We start from the raw sequence: 16992 nt of genomic DNA, 5'->3' as shown, positions 1-16992 counted from the left end.
TGAAATGTTTGCTGACGTCCTTGTGTCTTGCACTGGCCCCCAGACTCTGCACGAGTCAGCCCCGGCCCTCCTTGTGAAAAACAGAGTTCTGCCTGTGGATGCCACATGATCTCTCGCTTTGGGGGACTTGCTGGATAAAACTGTGCTCACAAACATAAGACATTCTGAGAACATAAAGCCTGAGACAGGGGCTGGATCAGAAAATCAGCCTGGGAAGAAAGGAAGGTAATGCAGGAGAATGCCAAGACAAATGGATGAAGCGTATATATACTTTTAAAAAAAAATTATTATGATTTTTTATTTTGAGCAATGCTGGGTTCTGAATTTTCCCTGCACTTGGATGCTTATTCAACCTTATGTCATCTCCTTTTTTGTGCTAATACGGCAAACTAATTGAGGTTAAAAATAACCTTTATCTGGAGCACGCACTTATGGGCTGAAAGCCACAGAGAGAGGGAAGTTTACCTAGCTCCTCAGGCTAAATTCCAAGGTTTGAAGAAGAATAAAGCTCAGGAAGGAAAGCTTGGAAGGGTAGTAACAAGTCTCTGGGAAGATGAAATGAACGTTCACAGATGCTGTGAGGAAAATGTTTGACCAGGAGTGTCTTATAATTCAGTACAGTGTGATGTGAAAGGAAAATATTTATTCATCTATTATCCTGAAAACAAGAGAAAAGCTATTTTTGAAAAATGCAATTTTTCTTTCAGTTCTGCAATTCTCTTTTTGATTATGGATTCCAGGAGACCCTGAACAGGCAGTAAATACTTCACATTCTGATGAAGGAGGTTTACCAAAGCCAGTACAGATAATTGCTTCTTAGTCATACTTCATCATACTTCTTCATCTTCTGTGGTTGTTTTTTTTTTTTTTTATAGTCTTGGAAATCCTATTCAGTTTTTGGTTTAAGTGTAAATTATCCTATTGTATAGTTTAGATATATGAACAAATGAAATAATTTTGGATGTGCTAGTTTGCACAAAGTTAAATGTACAGCAATGATTAAATCTGCCTCTGCGGAACATTGCAAGGGTTTTCTTTCGAGGATATTGGCAAATCACAAAGCAAATCAGAGAGGATAAAAAGAGATGAATAGGTATGCATGGAAATAGAAAGAAAAGGTTTTTAAACACTTTATTTTTTGGAGAAAGTGGGTACAAATGTGCCTGAATGATACAGATGCTGCCAGACACCCACTTGTGGGTTATCTTATGTGTAGTGATTCAAATCTTACATGGCAAAAGGGGAAATAAAGCAATCGAGCAAGGTATTCCTTAATTTTGGTTTGTATATCTAATGGGTTTGGTTCATACAGATGAAATCTCTACATTTGTGTGTCTGCAGAGAAACGGGCCTTTTAAGAATATTCAATACTCAGCTTTATGTTGTCGGTATCTATAGTAGGGGTTAGTTGCATTAAACTGAATAGATTGCCTCATCATCAATATGTAAGGTTCTGTTTATCAAAAATATTTACTTTCATTCTTCCCTCTGTACTCTATGAACAGGCTTTGAAGAGGACTTGGGGTCAATAGGTTCCAGGATGTTAAAGCTGCCTCTTGTATTTCTGTAGATATTTATGGTGAATTTTGCAATTTTATTTTTCACATCTTTTCAGGAAGTACTTGAAGTCTTTTTATCTTTTATCTACATTTTATCTTTTGAAATGCGCATTGATCAGATGAACTGCTATATGTATAGGTGAAAGGAAGTTCAATTTTGAAAAAATTTTGAAAAAAAATTAAAAGAAAGCTGCTACTGGTATATATATGCTTTCAGGGTATATACTGTACTGAAATAGAGTTATGTGTCACCTTTATATTTCAACTCTTGTTTATTTATATCAACTTATTTGGATGCTCCAAAACTTGTTTATTTTTATAATAGCGAATCAGCATGCAGGTGAACTAAACCACGCAACTCGGGAGTTGCTCATCAGCTGTATAATGAAGACAAATGACATGTTAAATCTTGTTATCTGATTATGCAAAAATAACTTTTTATGACAGCAATGGCTCTGCTTTGCAGTTTGTAGAAAGCCAGGCACCATGCATCTAATTAATCATGCAAAATAAGATTGAAAGGAAGAAGGGAAAAAAAAAAAGGTGCTATGTATTCTGTGTGGCTTCCAAGCAGGTGGCTTAACCTGGTGGTGAAAATCTTGTTCTTTGTGGACAGACTTCAAGGCTGGAAGAATATCAAATGATAGTGAAATTCTTAAATTGTAGTGAGCATAATTAAGAATCGATTCTATTGCTGTGGTTTTAAGAACACCTAATATAATCTTTCATGGAAAATATTTGCCAGGATTGCTTAGATCATAAATCAAATGATGAAAAGGACAAGCAGAAGGACAGTCCTAAACTCCTGATACCTTGTCTTCCCTGTGGGATGTAATGATAAAGCAAATTTGTTGATGATATCTTTGATAATAGGCTCCTGCATCCAAATTAATCCAGCTGTTTTTTGTCTTGGCTGGGAAGCGTATGGCTTGGGACTGTTTCTACCGGAAGCCAATTGTGGGGTTTTTGGGGTTTGATTTCCCCCCCCCCCCCCCCCCAGGGTGGGTGGGTGTTGTTTTTGTTTGGCTTTTTTTTTCTTTCTTTTTCTTAGTTGGAAAATGCACAATAAAATTTCGTGCATAAGTTTCCATTGGCCTTGACATCTGCAAACATTGTAATGAGAAATCTCAAAAGGCACAAGATGGCTGATTTTGCTGTGTTACTGACCCACTGCTTAAACAAGGAGAATCACAAATCTCAAAGGACTTGCAGGTGTCTTTTCTCAGGAGATATTCAGATTGATGCAGTTCAGAACGCCTTCTGAAAATGAATGTTCTCTTATCACAGCACATTGGGTCTGCGGAGGATAAGGATTGTTTATTGTCACAGCACTAAGTGACAAATTGTACTGTCTGTACAGTAAATGGCTGGAGCTGTTTTTTTAGGGCATAGAGTACTGTACCAAAAAGCAAGGGGAAACTGAGTCCGATGATATCAGTATGTCTTCCATTCATCCTCAGACTTCCTGTGAACATCAGGGCAAATATACACCAATGAATGGTAATGAAATCAGAATGTGTTATTATGCAGCATCATGAAAAAACCAAACCCAAGCACTTGATGTGAATATTTTTCACTTATATGCCAGAACATAGCTTGCTTTTTGGAGGGATTTTGTGTTGCAACATGAAGCAATATTTTTCTGGATATTACTTTTGTCACTAGCACTACAGCTAATCTCATCAATTATGTCCAACTCCATCATCTCTGTGTTATTACCTTGTGTATAACTACACAGTATGTCTACAGTGCTGCAGGAGAAATGTGACCTAATTTTCCAGAAATAGGGCCTGGTTGAGGATAAGAAGCTAAGGTAATGACTGCACATTCACTTTAAGGCACTTGATTGAACCTAGAAGCATTGTGCAACGTTTCAGGGCTGCTCTGTAGTGATAGGGTAGGGACTGATTGCAACCTATATGAATGGCTTATTGAAAGGCAGACGCCCATGTTTTCTCTTCTTATTTGCATTCCCTTCCTTTCCCAGCTAGGAACTCCACATCAGCATTAACAGTGAAGAATTTGTAATGTGAAACTGTGGTCTGAGAATGTGTTTTAATCTCAGGGTTGAAATTCAGTATGTTTCCTAATGGGAAACTTCAGCAACACATGGGGAGACGTTCAAGGAGAGCTAGCAGAGAGCTAGTTGAAAAACATCTTAGAATTAATTCAATAAAACAAAAATCACTGCTTTCAAACCTGTATGAGATCCTTCCGTCTTCATGGGGTTTAAATACTTGAACTCAGGTTTCTATTATCTTTCTAACTACATTGTCGTAGGCAGAATGTGATGCTGGCTTCTGGCAGTAATTGGATTACTTCATGTTTTCATCTGAAGAATGTACCCAGTTTGCAGGATGATCAACAGTACTGTGAACGCGCTACTTTTGGCTTAGCCTATTTAGTTGTTCCCTGATGAATGCATTTGCCTTCCAGGGTCATGAAGAGTGAAACAGTATAAGTGGAAGATTTAATAAGGAAACATCTCTTGAGTCTGTGGAAAGACAAAGTGTAAAAGTTCCATTTGAGCAATGTAGGGTAAGAAAGTACTTGTTCAAAATACAATAAACAGGACATGTCTTTGACAGATTTGCTGACAGCTGGCTGCTAAAGTCAAAGTTGGAAAGTCACCTTTGCCTTATGACAACAGTGTGATATGGATATAATTGTCTGTTTCTTTGCTCCTTATACAGTTACTCATACCAGTGCAGAAGACTGCAAAAGAGGTGTAAAACTTTGGTAAAGGAAGATTCTCTTCTGCGTTCTTCAAACTGGTGTTAGAGTCCTGAACGGGGAACAGTCAGGCCTTGATAAGTGTTGGATGTCTAGAAACAATCTGGCAATGTACCAGTGATCCAGCAGACAGGAGAGAGAACAGTTTGTGATGACAGGGATCATAATTTTGTTTTAGAGAGTATGAATGAAAAATTCAGTTTCCTATATGCCCCAAAACTCAGTGCAAGATGCTGATCCACCTTTTCGGATCATTTTTTCTCTGTAAATAGCTGTCCTTCTCTCTAAGGCCTCCACTATGCAGAGATTACCTTTATGGAAGTGCTAAAAACATTGGGGAGAAGTTCTGCAAAGTCATTCTCCATTGTGTGGTTTTAATTGAACACCATTCACTGCATCCTCACTCAGGAAATAGGAGAAGAAGAAAGGTGACAGTGTGTGTATTTTATATCTTGCCTGTATCATCTTTCCCTCTTTCACTCAATGAACAAATTATCTGCCTTTATGATTTACAAAATTTGCCTTCATTCCATATAAATGTTTAGTTTCTTTCCTTCGGAAATGTTTATCTGGGTAAATGTTTTTCTTGGAGTGGAGAGTTTAAAGACAAACAAATGAAATGCAAATAAAAAAGCTTCTTGAAAAAGTTCAGTTATGTATTACTAGCAACAGGTAAGGCCCTGTATATTTAAAAAATTCTATCTATCTGTATGGTCTTTTCCTTAACCAGATGGACATGGTAACATCTAGTCAATCTTCACTAAGCAATTGCCATGAACGTTTAGATCTGAGCACAAGAGCTTCTCTGTGCTCCGCAGAGACTTGGCATGCAGTTTCAGAACAACCTCTCAATGGTGTACAAATGTTTGTAAGTTCCTCAGGTGGTGGTTTTTTTTTTATACTGAACTTGATTATGACCTGTAAGCTTCGTGCACAGATGTTTCCTTTTCATGTTTACTTCCTACAGGTGTTAAAACTCTAAAATTAGTGTCTTGGTTCTGAATGTTTGTGTTTTGTATGCTCATTTTTCAGTGAAATCTGTTCTGCAAAGTGTGAATTTAGAATGTAAACTGCATAATAGCACTTCATGTATGCCTGCTCTACACTTGGAAATGCAAAATCTGCCCATTGATATCAAAGTCAGCAGAGGTGAAATTGTGTCAGTAGTAGTGAGATAATGATGAACATGTTTCCTGGTGTAGACGGGGTCTTGGTTAGCACTGCTTAACTCTGTAGACTCCGACTGTTAACAGAAAGATGACATGCACAATTACTTATGAGATTGACAGTCTGTATTGACTCATTTATAGTTTTTAAGTGTATGTAAAGTACTCTTGTGCAGCTGAGCCAGAATCTAAAACCCTTGTTAAAACATGGGAATGCTGTGTTGTTGTGATTAAAGGAAACCAATGCATGACCTAATGGCAGCTTAGCTAATAAAAAGAAATGATGAACCATTTCTTTTACTAACTAAAATCCAACAAAAGGAGAACTTCATGGTGAGAGGCTATAGTCGTTGATGTGTGGTTTAGGTATTTTCTAAACAATCAAGAAGTAAGTGTGTGTGTATTGCTGAATATTTTGAAAGGGTCGGGGAAATTAAACCATGGCTTTCTATAGTAATAATAATTAAACATAATATTTACTGAAGAAAAATAAATCACCCTATATTTAGACCATCTGTCCTTTTATGTCTAATTTGAGGAAGATATTTTCTCCTACTTCTGAAAGGCAGTCCTATTAATCATTAGAAATGTCAATGTTATTCCACCCTCATGAAATGCAACACAAGATGCTCATTTGAACTTTATAGACTAATAGAGATGGGGTTTTGTGGAGTGGTGTTTTTTTTTTCTTTTGAATTAGTATTATTAGAATTATGTAGCATACTTAGCAAATATCTATCTCTACATGGATATGTAATATATACTAAAAATATTACAAAAATAAGCAGAATTATTCTATGTCCATCAAGGCAGTGAGGGTAGTGTTTGGTTTTTTTGGGCCTTTTTCATGTATTATGACAATTTTGTTGTTACTTCTTGTTGATGTTGTTTCTGAAAATGTTTGCATGAATTCCTTTTTATCTAAGATTGATTTTCAGGATGTATTTTTCTGTGTGCATATGATGGTGATCTTTATTTTCCAAGTCTGATAGGCATTCAGGAATGTCTCCAATTACATACTCTTAATTAGTTTGGTTTTCTATGTAACAGTACTGTAGGCTCAGCTGTTAGGAATGCTCACCAGTGTTACCTGCCAAATTGCATGTGCAACTGCAAATGCTCATGAGAGAGACCCTAGCACTTGTGACCTTCATTCCAATCAAATGAGATCTGTCAGATAATTTCGCACTTTTCCATGTGTTTCTGTCTCTTGAAAATTAGTAAGTTTGTGAAGGAGAGGTATAATGTGTACCCATTCAAAACTGAGCTCTCTTCTATTTCAGATTACCAACTTTCAAAGGAAGAACTCTTCTTCATGGGTATGGAGAGTTCCTTAAGGGGTATTCTTGAGTTAGTTTTGAAACAGGATCCCTAAATAATTATTCTGAATTATTATTTAGAAAAAAAATGAGATGTAGTCAAGACTTAAAAGCTAACCATATACTAAATAATAAAATATCTTTCAAAATAGGATATCTTTAACGGATGTGTTTTTGTATAGTAACCTTGCTGGCAAGCTTCAAATTGAACCTTCTTCATTTCTTGTTCTTTTTTCTTTCTCAAGTCCTCGGATTAACCTTTACTTAAAATTTATTTGTTCTCCAAGTTTTTAATCTATAAAAACTGTGCACAGACACTACATTATACACACATCCTTCTTCAAATGGACTTGATCCACCTTGTGTGAAGACTTCCAAGTTATATTTCAAATATACTTTATGAGAAAAGAAAACTACGTTAGTAGTAGTTGTGCCAGTCTTTCAAGTGTAGAAGTTTACTTTGATGGTTTAAGTTGAAGGAAAGTTAAAGTTCCAATACACCTCTTTCTAAAAAGTTGTGTTTTGTTCTGTGTAGCTCTTGACAACTGACAGAATAACCTTGACAGAATGTAGGTGTTAGCCTTTGCTTCTTTTTCAAACGTATTTATTCTGCTATCCTACAACCATCCAACGGGAATTAATTACTTCAGCAATGATTGAAGAAACCTTATTTTTGATCTAAGCCTTTTTCTGTGAAGTTTAATTCATAACATAAAAGCAGATCCTGGCTAATAACTAAAAATGATATATTTTTAATGAAAAAGAATTGCCTTGAACCCTCAGCATCCAGCAGACACGCCTCTGTCCCCAACAATCATAGCAGAAGATCTTTGCCATATAAAGTTCAATACTTTCTTATCTTTTAATTACCGGACAAATTCAAGATTAATAATAAAAATTGTCTTGACTGAAGTAAGGGGCTTTTAGAGATGTAGGGGAGACCGGTTTCCAGTTCAGTTCTCTCACATTAAGAAATATGAAGTCAGTTTGGGAAGAGCTCATGCTAATAAGACCTAGTCCCTATTTTTCCAGTTTGAACAGACACAAATTTTTCAAACATCTATCTATATGATTGCGTGTGTGGACTCGTAGAAATGTTCATAGTGATATTTCCAAATGACCCTCAGTTCTCTGCCTTTTTATGTTTCTGAATAATTTTTAGCAACATTATAGTTACAGTTCACAAGTAGTATGGCCACATGCCAATGAAGCAAAAAACCTCAATTTCTTGAGTTCCTGGGTTAGTCAGAATAATGCTACAGTATAACTAATTGTGAAGCGCATAACCTGCAGATAGATGACTGAATTGGCATTCAGAAGCCTGGCTCTGTTCCTTGTTCTGGCACAGATTTATTGTATGACCTTAGGCACCTGTCACTGCTTCTGTTTCCCTTTCTTATTCTAATGTGCCTTATCTATTCTGAGAATCCCTTTGCAGCAAAAATACCTACTTCAGGTTGCATTTTTACAGATAATAGGTGGCATATATAAAGTGTATTTGTACCAGATATGCTATAAACCATGTTCTACTAAAGCACAAATGTAAGCAGCTAACTCTTTCCTCCCTACTTTTTCCTAGAGGAAAGCATTTTACATAGTTGTCTGTTAATTTAAAATTTGGTATAATCATAGATCAGACAGCATGCTAAGTCTGAATTAAAACCTTGACAGCTTTGAATTTTAAATTTGGATCTCAATTTGCCCTTGTAGCTTAATGAATTTAAGTAGTTCCTTAAATTTGAAGAATACTCAGCCTTTTGGGATATTTGAACTTTTGCTTTGGATTTGCCTTTTTGATATCTTGTGATAGCAAATATAGAAGTACTAGAATTTTGCCAAATGAAGTAATATCTGAAAATGACCTAAACCTCATAGGTGACTTTTTTTTCATAATTACGTATTTTATCTGTGAACTGTTTTGCTTCTGGAAACAACTCCCAGTTCCTATGATGTCATGAGACTTCGTTTTAGCACAGTACTGTTTCAGCTAGGCACCTTTAAAATAGCTGGGGGAATCATTGTAGAACTATCTGACTCTAACTTCTAGGTGAAGTGTACATCAAAAGCTTAAAAAATACTGTGGCATGTGTATAGATTTACTTCTCTTTTCTTTTTTATAATAGTGGAATTTTAAAATTAGTTAGTAAGGCTGTGAAATAATTAAGTACTTGAGTAATCTTGTTATTCGTAGTTTAGCAGAAAAATTGCTAATTTCCTGCAGGAGTTACTGGTGGCTGTGGTGCATGCAACATCTTTTAGTTCCTAACAGTAGCTCTTGAATTTTTAGCTGGGAAAAGGCATAAAATTATTGAATAACCTCTTTCAAAAAAAGAAGTTATCTTCCTCTGAGTTGTGTGAGAGAAATTAAAATAATTGCAGATGATGTGATGTATTTTTCATATGGAATAAAAATTTAGTATTTTGGAAAACATAAAGGATGTCTGCTTTTGATGGTGAAAACTCAAGTAGAAGTTCTGTTAACATTTTACTGAAGAATAGTGAAAAAAACAGATGAACTGGTCATATATGAATTGAGTCAACAGAAAAATCAGTAAAAAGGAGAATTAATTTACATGGGTTTAAACAGCACTAATGCCTGATTCCTACTGTCATTTCTTATTATCAGTCCTTGTATATTATGGTCAAATCCCAGGCAGCTTTATCATTTGATAACAAAGAAAATTTTATTAATGATAATTGTCTGTGGATATATGGCATTCTGGCTTTAGTTTTCAAGTGAAACCTACTAGCTTTCTCTTAGCAAAGATGATACTGGGTATGAGTGATAGTTGTAGAAGTTTTAACTGAGACAAAGAGGTTCAGATTTCACTTTTCTAATTCATCTGCCCCTTCAATTGTGTGGTTTTGTCAGATTTTTTTTTTTCCCGTTAAGAGCTACCTATGAGCCCCCAGGTTGAGCTGCATATTCATGTTCCGCTTCAGTAGTCTGTATAAGCAGTATTCTCAAATGTCTCATGCTTTTGTTCTCATTGTAATCAGGATCCCAGTAGTTATATGTATTACATTAACTATTTGCCCATATTGCACAGAAGGGGATAATAGGAATTTGACTTAAGGTGTTAGTTGTACAACAGAGCTGTAGCTGATTGTCATCTCTTTAGATCTTCAAAAGTGTTTTTTTTTAAAGGAAATATTGGATATATAGGTAAAGAAACATTATGAAATATTCTTCAGTGGTGACTTTTAAATTGTGTATTTGCATCTGAATATTGATACCCTGACTACAGTGAAAATGGATTTACTTTTCCTATCGATATCTCCCTCTAGAAATTTCAAGGAGTCAGATTATTAATGGACCTTTTTTTTTTTTTTTTTACTTACTACTTACAATTAGCAGGGGGCAGATTTGCTTGATGAGTTGGTTGAAGCCTTCCTACTTGGTCTAATAAAATCATCGAAGCATATCAAATAGTAAACACCCCTAATTGTAGGCATTGATAGTGACATACTCCATATTGTGCCTCAGGAAAAAAACAAGATGCAATGGTTAGGGAGTAAATTTGGAAGCTAAGGCTGCCTGAATTTCAATTCTGATTCTGTCACTGGCCTGCTATAGTTTAAACAAATCATTTAATCCTGTTCCCTCAGTTTCTCTGTGTGTGAATAATTACGATGGGACATCGCTTCCCTCAGAAGAAAATAAGCGTGGATAGGTTAGCAGCACAGGGTGAATGCTGAGAGGTACTCACTGTTCTTGAAATCCTGACTTGTGACCTTTGGCTCACTGATGGCCTAATCAGAAGTCTGTTCTTATAATACCACCAAGAAATATGAATTAAAAAATGAGGCTGCGTGCTAGAGCAATGTACACATCTGTAGCAGGGACTATAAGTCAATTAATATACGCATGGAACTGCATATTATCTTGTCCTCTAAACAGATCTGCTTTTATACAAACATGCTTGCATGTCTCTCTCTTAGGGAGAAATGTAAGGTACATTGAATTCAACAGGAGAAACTCCGGTTGTTTTCAGTGGGGTATGAATCAGGCCTTGGGGCAGGGGAGAGGGAAGATAAATTCTGAAAACCGTTGTCTTTCATAGGAGAAAACTAATTCAGTGAAGTTGAATTACCTTCTATGTACCGAGTCTGTTGGGTATCAATGTAATCTTATTCAACGTAAAAAAAAAAATAAAAAAAAATTCTAATGATATTTCATTTAAAAATGATAATAGCTTTAATTTTCATTATTATAATGCTCGCTCTTCGTCAAAATAAAGTAGAATTAATTTTTAAAAAAGTTGACACCAAAATATGGTATTAAAAAAATATTTTAAATGGTCTGATAAGCGAGCAGCAAAGGTGACTTTGACCCTTCAAGTTTTATGGATCCTGATTCTTCTTTTTGAATCTTTTGGCATCTGGTCAGGCCGTTATCTCAAGAACAGTTTCACAGAGCTCATTGCCATGTTGTACAGGTTGCAAATCTCATTGAGAATGCTTTCTTCCTGTAAATCACATTTGTGAATTAAATGATGCTGGTGGCAAACACCATATTCATAGTTAATTTTATCAAGATTTTTTGCCCCCCCCCCCCTTTTTTTTTTTTTTTACTTTTGTTTTAATAGTCCTGACTTTGCAGAAAGTAAATCTGCTCTTACTTGGACTGTTTTGAAAAATAGGTGTTTATAGGCAGGTTAATATTGCTACTGTTGAGATACGCCTTTTTTGATGGTTCTTTAAATAATGCAGAATTACGTGCAGGATTACTTTCAACTGTAATGGCAAAAAATGGACAAATTTCCTTACTATAGATGTAATCTTGAACAACTTCCGTAGATTTATTTTAAATGTTGTAGTATTGAGAATATCTTTCGGAGTGTGAGTTTATGCATCCATTTATATGTTCCTTTGGAGTACAAATTCTGGTTCAGGCAGTTTTTCACCGTGCTTATGGAACTGGTTACCTGATCATGATTGCTCCGTGGCTGCTACTGAAGTAGCATGGATATTATCATAAGCTGTTGAAGTTTTAATGCTAGGGAAAAATTTCCCTCTCCCAACTTGCTATTCTTTAATGTAAATGGCTGGGCTAAATAAAAATTGTTAATTTGGGGTTTGAGACAAAGAATCCACCAGTAAGCTCCTGGACTGACATACTACCCTGGTAACTGCTCAAATCTTTGTGCCACTACAAAGCCCTGCTGTGCTGTGAATTGTTGTTGGCCTCAAAAGCTATAGCATTTTCTGTGCTGTTTTTAAGCATAACATAAATTAAGAACCCTGCCTCAAGCAGGCCCAGAAGGGAGGGCACAATCATTTGGATTCCTAGGTTGCAAAGTCACATAAACTCAAAACTTTATGTAAGTAATGACCCAGTGCTCCTGCGGTCTTTGACAGGTCTCCTCGCTCACGCTGTACACCTTTAGCTCCGACTGGACAGAGTCCCACTCTTATTAGTGGTTTTGTATGTTTTGTTTTGTAAAAGTGCCATGCCATGTTTGTTACCACTGAACTCAATAGTCGTTTTTAATTTCTATTCAAATACTGCTCTGAAAACAAACCTTTTATAAGCATGGGGTGTGAGCAGAAAGAGTGGGAAAAGCCTCTTGTACCGCTTCCCTATCATATGTTAACCAAAGGAATACTGAAAGTACATTTGGTACTCGACATAAATCTAATAAATTTTGTTCCTATCATGGAATTTCAAAATGTATCTAGAGCTTTATTCCTCCTGCTAGACCTCCTTTGCAGTATGGTCTGAAGAGTTTTTTGTTTGTTTCTTTCTTATGGTTAGTCACAGTCACCTTGGTATATAGATGTCTGCTAATTATCCTCTGTCAGTCAGTTGTCCAAATAACTTACAGTGTAGAAGTCTCAAAGGACTCTCCAGCTGACAGGTCTGATTTAGAATTGCCCAGTCTTTGTTACGCAGAAAGGCCCTTTTCTTTCAGTTCTGCCCTTCCTTCTCTGCTTTATTGCAATGTATCTTGTTTTGCTTCCTGGGTATCTTTTTTTTTCAGTGATATTTTATTTGATACTGTCATACAGATGCAAACTGCTACTGTAAATAATGATGTTCCTCCAAGCTTTCCTCCTCTGTTTGGCAAGTTATGTTTTCTGTGTTTTGCTCTCTGCATAAAGACAGATGTTATTCGCTAAGTATTTTAGTTAATTGCGGTTGCTAACAGAAATGACATCTGACGCACTGTATTTTAGGCCAGTTCTGTGTTTCAATAAGCTGATTCTAGCTGTTGCACTCAGGCAGACAGGACTCTTTCTGCTGGCACTGGCCTCAATAGGGGACTCAGAGCATTCAACAAAGATTTAACCCCTTCCCACAGATTATTTAGCCAGCCAATCTAAATAATAGCATTTGCCAAACGTGCAAGATGTTTAAGCTCTTTGTAAATAGAAAATAGATTCAATTCATGCAATAAATTTTTTATATAAGCTTTGCTTATTGTCTGTGTGACGGTGAAGGATATATATTTAGAGTTACACTCTTCATTATTTCCATCTGATAAAATGCATTAAGCAAATGTTAAATGTAAACAGTATTCCTGATTTCTATTTTTTTTTCTGCTGCGGAATTTCTCCCTGATCAGAAATGAAATTCTCTGCAGTAGAGAGAAGATGTGCTGCAATTATATGGGCTATTGAAGATTATAGAGCATATTTGATAGGAGTTAAGTTCACTACTGCTACTGACTCCAGCTCACTTCAGTGGCTCCTGCAATGTTTCGTCTTTAATGTCAAGCTGAGTAGGGGAGAATGAGGGACTTGACCTAGTTTCACAGTGGTCATTGTGCTGGGGAAGCTCAGTCTGGCACATGAGTTTCTCACAAATTACACAGGAAAAGAGGATAGCATTTTAAGGGTGTATTGATTTAATATTGTCACCTAGGTGCAAATTAGCACGTTGATACATTGATGCATTATTAGATGCAAATTGCTATTGTTTCTCAAGCTCTTAAAAAGAATATTCCACCTAGTTAATGCTGCTCTGTCTTCGATATATATTATTCAGGGAAATAACCTCTCCATACTCTTTAGCTTGAACTTGTTTGTGATGGCCTCCAGGCTGGGAGTATGTTTATCTTTTTGGAATAGAGGGTAGTGAAATGCAGAACTCGTATTCAGACTCCACTTAGTACAAAACATGGGGAGACCCTCTCAGGGATCGAATTCTGTCTTGTACCTCCCCTGAAATCACAATCAACAGAAGTAACTCTTTGACTAGACTAGAACATGACAAAAATCCAGGGACAGATCTACCTTTCTGTGTCTGTTATATCAAAGTCATACCTGGTGTCTTCTGGTTCTGCTGAGTTAAGGAATGCAATCTGAGGCTGGACTGCCTGTCAGCCCTCCTCACTGGCTGATTATGTTATGAAGATGGTCATGTTTCCCTTCCTTATCTCTGTAAAGTATCCCAATATTCGTGCCAGTTTGCTGTTCACCGTAATGCACTCTTCTCTTCCTGCCACTCCTGCTGAGGAGATTCCTCCCTCTTTGTTAGCAAATGCCTCCATGTCTTCTGGGGTATTTTCTACTATGCCAAGAACAATGCTCGCGGCTATTCATTCAAACACCTGTGTCCCTCTGATTGTAAAAGCAAGGCAATGTCACAGTTTGTATTTCTGTTTCCTTTTTTAATGTATTTTTCAAATGTTAAAATGTTGGTCACTAAGAATTTTAAAACATAACAATGCAGGTGTTCTGTGTATCCAGTTTATTTGTATGTAGTGTTTTTTATGCATGACTGCTGCGTAATGCGTATAAACTCTGTGTGTTTTTTATGGACAAAGCCCTGCCATGTGTTGTAACCTAAAATCAAGCTAGCAGGCATTGTGTATGTACAGTGCCTTTTCTACTCAAAGAAATCCAGGAGACTGTTATCTAGAGGAGGGGACCATATTCGCTACACTCTAGTTTTCCATTAGTCTTGTAGCGTTCAGTGCATATTTTGGCAATTCCTTTTCATTTTTTGATTCTGCTAGTCAGTAATTGACATTTGTTTTCTTAGTGTCATGACCTCAGGCCTGGAGGCTTAATTCATGTTGCAATCAACTGCCATCACTCAGCAACAAAAAACTTCCTGCCTAAATGGGTAAACATTATTGAACAAAATGTGTAAGGCCTCTTAGACTGCAAAGGAATGGAAATGAGAGCTGCCTCAGTACCAGAGGAACTGCAGAGAACCAAGAGCAGTAATGGTCAGCAAGCTCCAGTGTACTCAGGGCAAGTGAAGACAGAGATCTCTGATTTTTGCCTGAGTGTGCTCTGTTACAACTCCAGTAAAGTCAATTGTGCTTACCAATGTAAGCATGCTTTGTCCACTATGTATATGGTCAAACAACAGTATACATTCAGTTTACAGACCGGAGCTGTGAACCGCTCAGTAAGCTGGTTCTACGGCCCATAGTGCTCTCTGGGTTTGTCCTCTTTGCCTGGAACTCCTAATACTGTTCTGAAAAACTAGCGAAATAGGTGTTAACTTATGCGAGACCCCAAGTCAGTGCACATTGGATCCTGGGACTTCTCTTTCTCCCTTAGATTAACTTTTCTGATTATCTTGTGTTTATTTAGTTGAAATACAGTATGCCCGCTTCTGCGGCGATTAATTTAGCTAAATTCAAAGGGAAGGCTTTCAGCTTGAATTGCTGCAGTCTTTGAAATCTGAACATGAATTCTCATAGCAAAGTGGTCATAGGCCATGAGCCGTTTAGGAACAGTTTGTTTAGGTAAGCTGATTTTCAGCTATGGAATATCTTTGAAAAGATCCTTTTGTTCATTTTCTTCTCGATTGGGTTTGTCTTCTAATTAGGTTTTGTAGATTCATCATTTACAAATTGATTTATACTCTGTGGTGTGTGTATCCGTTCACTCAGAGTAGCACACAAAAGAGAAGCAGGTATTCTCCAGATTTGTCCTTCAATTTTTCTTTATTTCAACAAATACTTATAGTGACATCTTTTTGTAATATCCCCGTTCACATGAGTCACGGTCTAATGTTTGTCTCCCACCTCTTGATTATCATTTCTAACATAGTTTCCTGAAAAATCATTTTTATGTATTTTTGTTAGTACAAGTCAATCACGTAAATGTGATGCCAAAAGGCAAACACAAATGATATGAAAATACTATCAAAATAAGCATGTGTAAACAACTGAATACTTTCCAATCTTGCCCAGCTGTATTTTACAAATTACATTAAATCCATTTATGTTAATTTTATGTCTGCTAGCTGAATTTAACTTAATATAATAATTTAATATTTTCCACATATTTGTTCAGCTCTTTTTTTTCAGTTTTCAAGGGATTTGTAAGAAATGGGTATTTAATTCAGCCTAATGTGGTAATGGTAAATTATTCTTCTGTTTTCAGTATTTGCCTACAAATTTGATTTCTACAGTCACTAGCATAAGAACATCAATGAAAACTAGTAAAATAGATTAGAGTAAAACAATGAAACTTATTGTTTCATTATTTCTGTTCTGTGAGCTTCTCAAGTAATCTGTTGATAATCTGTCGGAATTAAAGATACGTTCCTATCTGATGCTAGTTGGCGTGTTTTCCACACTAATTGACAGGATAATTTTTCATAGGATGCTGTCCTGTACATACAGTGCATATATCTGGTCCAGAGACTCTTGTTGATATTGACTCCAAAAGTTCAAGTCTCTTGCTCGGGGAAAATACAACTTTTCTTGGTTTAAATAAATGGGATTATCATCTACCAAAATCTGCAGTTTCAAATATCCGGATTTTATTCTGCTGTTATACACATTTGGTATATAACATATATTTTTTTTTTCAATTTGGATAAAACAGAAGAACTCGGACTTTCTTCAAAAGTCTTTCTTCAAAATACTTTCATGCAATAACTTCCCAGCTGATTACACCTTGGAAATCAGCGTGCATTTAATAACAGAGGGCAAAGAGCATGAAGGATGAAAAGTCTCTACAAGAAAATTCTGTGCAGTGTCTTTCTTACCATAAAATAGTAAGTGTTGGAAACTAGATGTACCATTTACAGCTGCCTTTGGACAGCTGTGAATTTATGGAGAGTGTAAAACCAAAATAATAATTATATTCTTGATTAGCATTAACTGTAATGATTAAATCCATAAACTCAGCCGTGTTCTAATTTTGTTACATCTTGTTTTCATAATGAAAGGTCTTTATACAGTGACCCCGTACAGATTTTGTAATTATCATTATTAAAAGGCAATGATGCTAATTTTGTTA

The sequence above is a fragment of the Rissa tridactyla genome, chromosome 9 (assembly GCF_028500815.1).
Source record: "Rissa tridactyla isolate bRisTri1 chromosome 9, bRisTri1.patW.cur.20221130, whole genome shotgun sequence".
NCBI lineage: Eukaryota > Metazoa > Chordata > Aves > Charadriiformes > Laridae > Rissa > Rissa tridactyla.
Note: the sequence above shows the minus strand (reverse complement) of the source record.